Source organism: Carlito syrichta, unplaced genomic scaffold (assembly GCF_000164805.1).
Source record: "Carlito syrichta isolate Samal-C Ts95f unplaced genomic scaffold, Tarsius_syrichta-2.0.1 Scaffold13411, whole genome shotgun sequence".
NCBI lineage: Eukaryota > Metazoa > Chordata > Mammalia > Primates > Tarsiidae > Carlito > Carlito syrichta.
In genome coordinates this window covers 3,293-8,116 of record NW_006957507.1, presented here as the reverse complement: position 1 = coordinate 8,116, position 4,824 = coordinate 3,293, and the positions used below count along the sequence as shown (strand labels likewise).

Sequence of the window (4,824 nt, the reverse complement as noted above, 5' to 3'; positions counted from 1 at the left end):
TTGCTAATACCAGAAGCTACTAAATTAACAACAGGCAAACATCTAACTGTGTATACCTCACACAATGTGAAAGGACTGCTATCTACCAAGGGGAACCTCTGGCTAACCGAAAGGCATATCCCCAAGTACCAGGCCTTGTTATCAGAAGGACCTGCAGTCCAATTAAAACCTTGGTCTTCTTAAACCCAGCCACCTATCTCCCGGAAGAAATGGAGGAACCTGAACATGATTGTGAACAAGTAGTAATGTAAACCTATGCAGCAGGGGAGGATTTAAAGGAGCCCCCTTAGAAAATCCAGACTGGATTCTCTTTACCAATGGGAAGAACTTTTGTAGAACAAGGGATCCAAAAAGCAGGATATATGCCACAGTCACCCTTGATGGCATCATCAAGAGTGTGCCTCTTCCCTCAAACACCAGTGCTCAACTAGCAGAGCCAATTGCCCTTACAAGAGCACTTAAATTAAGAAGTAAGGGAAAGAGTTAACATTTATACTGACTCTAGAAATAGTTTTCTAATTCTTTATGCCCATGCCACTATTTGGAAAGAAAGACATTTCCTTACAGCCAATGGATCTCCTATTAAACACCATCAGGAAATTTACAAATTATTAGCTTCAGTATTCCTTCCCCAAAAAGTAACAATGACACATTGTAAGGACCGCTAAAAGGATCAGATTAAATCACTGAAGGAAATAGAATAGCAGATCAAACAACCAAATCAGCTGCAAGAAAATCTCAGTTTCCAGATACAACTGAGGTACCTCTAATTTGGGAGAACCCCATAAAAGAAATAAAGCCCCAATATTCCCCTTCAGAGATACAATGGGATACCTCACAGCAATATACTTACCATCTTTCAGGCTGACTGCAATTAGAGGATGGCAAGCTTCACTTGCCAATCTCTTGTCAATGCAAAATTCTTTAGATCATCCATCAAGCTTTTCACCCGGGAAGGGGCAAAACTTTCCAAATAACCCAAAGGCTATTTTCGGGGAAAAATCTACAAGGATGGTAAAACAAGTTGTTAATGCTTGTGATATTTGCCTTAAAAAGAGCCCCTCACTAGACAAATTCTCTCCTCCACCCAAGGTGCAGCGAATGGGAGGCTATCCAGGGGAGGACTGGCAGATGTACTTTACACATATGCCCCAAACAGGAGGCATCTGATATCTTCTAGTATGGGTAGATACCTTCACTAACTGGGAGGAAGCATTCCTGTGTCAAACCGAAACAACATCTGAAGTCCTAAAAACCGTACTTAATGATATAATTCCTCATTTTAGACTTCCTAGATAACTCCAAAGCGATAATGGACCCTCATTCAAAGCTGTTGTCACTCGGGAGGTATCAAAGGCACTAGGAATACAATATAATGTCATCTTCATTGTGCCTGGAGACCAAAATCTTCAGGAAACATAGAAAAAATGAATGCTATTATTAAAAGACATCCTTAAAAAATGGTCACAAGAAACCCATCTCCCCTGGCCCACTCTTCTACCCAGAGCCTTAGTATGTATCAGAAATACTCCAAAAAAATGAAGGCTAAGTTCTTTTGAAATAGTATATGGATAGCCTTTCCTGACTAGTGATCTCCTGCTAGACCAAGAGACGTCATATCTTACTAAACATATTACATCTCCGGCCCAATTCCAACAAGAATTAAAAGATCTGCCACAAGAGTTAAAAGAGCAAGGGTCACTTTTTTTCAATCCAGGAGACTTAGTGCTGGTGAAGGTTCTTCCTTCTCTCTCTCCCTCTTTAGACCTGGAAAGGGAAGGACCCACATGGTCCTTCTCTCTACTCCTTCAGTAATAAATGTTGCCAGAATAGATTCTTGGATTCACCACACAAGAGCAAAGCCTTGGAATCCTGAGAAAGTCACCTGCACCTGTCCAGAATGACCTCCACACTATTGCTGTGAAGAAATTGGGGACTACAAACTGAAAATCATAAAAAGATAAGTGTCACCTATCCCTTAGCATGGGGAAACTTTAGTCATCCATAAAATCACATGGGTATTCTTTTTATAATTTTACCAGTAGTTGGTGCTATAATATAATATTCATTTTAGCTTGCACCAGTAAGCATATTTGTAGAACTATTCTAAGCTGTGACACCTCATGTGCCTGCTTACTTCCTTCAGCTAATGAACCCCATCCTTAGAGATTTCTTTCTTTTTTTTTTTTTTACAGATTCCTGTAAGTTTTATTTTCCCCAAACATGAACACAACATTTGATCTGGCCATTTATTTCATTTTTATAAGGAATTGATAGAAACATAAATGAGCACACCTAAAAAGTGGTCAGGCTCCACAGGACTGCCCAAAATTGGGTAACCACATAGGTTTTCTGGTTATTTCAAGTATGCATGAAAATAATTACAGAGAAGACATACATTCATGATTTAGGCAAATTAAGGCATAATAATAACAATGCATTTTTAAAAGTTAGCTATTTTAAAAATATTCATTTTTTAAAATTCACATAATGCCCAGACTCAACTTGGTCTATTATTTCTTTATTCGCACAAAACAATGAGGGATGTAGATGTTTTTTAAAAATATAAATACTTATCATGAAAATTGGGAACATTTGGCCCTCAAAAATATTGCTTATCAAATCAAATTCATCTGAGTTGTAGGGAAACGTAACTGTCCCGAAAGCTGGACCATTTTACTCTGCCTTTGGCTGCAAATTGTCCTTTTTTGGCTGGAAAAAATGTTCTTCAATCGCACTGACTAGTTCACTCAGTTCCTTCTTCAGCTACTCAGGATCACTGTTTCCATGAGGGGCACACAGTTCTGTGTAGATCTTGATTTTGGGCTCAGTCCCACTGGTTCGCATGGTGGCCACTCCTCCATTGGCAAAGGTGAATGTTATCATTTGGCTGCTTTTACTCGTGGGAAGAACAGCCTTTTTATCAGGTTGGCTGTCATCATAGCCAGTGGTGAGGTCCCTAATGGCAGATATTTCAAATCTGCCACACATTTTTGGATAGTGATATTTTCCATCGTAGTTTTGGAGGTTTTCAAATAATGTTTCAATGATGGTTTGATCATGTCAGATAAAACAGGAAGCTTTGGTAAGATGATAGCCATACTCCATGTAGATGGTCTTCAGCTGCTGAGACATAGAAAGATTCTTGGTAGCTAGAAAACTGGCCAGCTCTGCGCCTATGACAGCGGCATTGACTCCATCTTTGTCCAGGACAAAAGGGCAGCACATATATCCAATAGCTTCCTCAAATGCAAACAAGACAGTTTTTACCTGGTCTAGCAGCTACTTGGCTCTGTTACCCATCCACTTAAAGCCAGTGAACTTTTCCTCGATATGGAAACCCTCCTTTAAGGCGATGGCACGCAGGATTTTGGAGGAGACGGTGCTGGACAACATGTAGGTGTCTTTGAGGGCACTGCGGTCCTTGTTTTTTTCTTTCCAAGAAGTAAAAAGCCACCAACCCAGGAGAGCCCCCAACTCATTGCCTGAAAACACTCTCCATTCACCACTGTCTTGCTTTTCTGCCATAGCAAGTCTATCCGCATCTGGGTCATTTGCTAGCACAATTTTAGTTTTGGTTTTGTCAGCGAAAGCAAAAGACGAAGTCAAGACACCTCTACCCTCTTCTGGATATGGGTATTTCACTCTTGGGAACTCAGGATCAGGATCTTTCTGCTTTGACACAGCCTCAGGAGGAACAAGGTCAAAAGCCTTAAAAGCCAACTGCATGAAGTTATGCCCCACCCCGTGGACGAAGGTTTGCACGAACTTCACCTTGGTCTCTCTGTTCACACTCCTGTGGAAACAGTATTTTTTAAGGTCTTCAAAGTAGTCGTCATTGATGGAAGCACTTGGGTCGTGCAGCAGTGGGCTGCCATCAATTGAAGACTCGTCCCATGCATGAGGCCATGGCTTGAGAAATCCCTTTGTCATGAGGAGAGATGATCTGAGCTTCCTTATCCTAGTAGACCTTGTAGCTATTATCCTGCTTCAGGTTGTGGGAAGCGGTGACCGTTATCCCCGCACAGAATTTCAGATGTGATACTGTGTAGGGCACAAAGGGGTTGGGGTTATGCCAGAAAAGAGGTATACAGGAATCCCCTGACTGATGAACATGGTCGCAGCAAGTCGGGCAAACCTGCGGCTGCTGCCGCCACTGGGAGGATGGGCCCGTGCGTCAAAGCTGATCACGACACCTCTCTGCTTCGGGTCACTGAATTGTTTTTCCAGGTATCTGCAAAATCCCTGCGTAGTCTGGATGATGGTCAAGTCGTTCATGCAGGAGGTTCCTACTCCCATGGCAGCTCGCAGGCCAGCTGTCTCGACCTCCATCCGGGCCCCAAAACATCTGTGCAGCTCTTCTTCATTGCCTTCTGCTACCAGTCGCTTCACGGACTCCAACGTTAAAGGATTCTTGTCCCAGCACAGCCAGCGGGCCGTCTTCTGCTCCAGCCGGGGGCCCCGCCCGGGCCACCGTCCCCCGGAGCCGCTGTCGCCGCCGCCGCCATCTCCGCGCCGAGTGAAGGTAGGGAGATCGCCATTCCGGCCGGCGCAGGGGCAGGCGGGGCGGGGCGGGCCTGGCGGGATTTCTTATATATCCTTCCTTCATCTAGACCTGGCCTCCTTTCTCCCTGAAGGTCCCCTTACTACAATAGATCAGTTGCTTTCAATAATCACTGACCTCTGACTACAAGGTGATCTCCTCGATTTCTCCCCTGACTTGTTACTCCTTTATAGTGTGCATTTTGTTTTCTGACCTCCTACCTCCTCACCATGAAATTTACTCCTTCCCCTATTGGCCTTTTATTCTAATTCTAGCCTCCT

General features: G+C 43.4%; 1 pseudogene; it reads right to left on the bottom strand.

The window, feature by feature from the left end:
- Positions 1–2,676: 2,676 nt before the first annotated feature.
- Positions 2,677–4,508, bottom strand: LOC103259755 (annotated as a pseudogene).
- Positions 4,509–4,824: the final 316 nt, after the last annotated feature.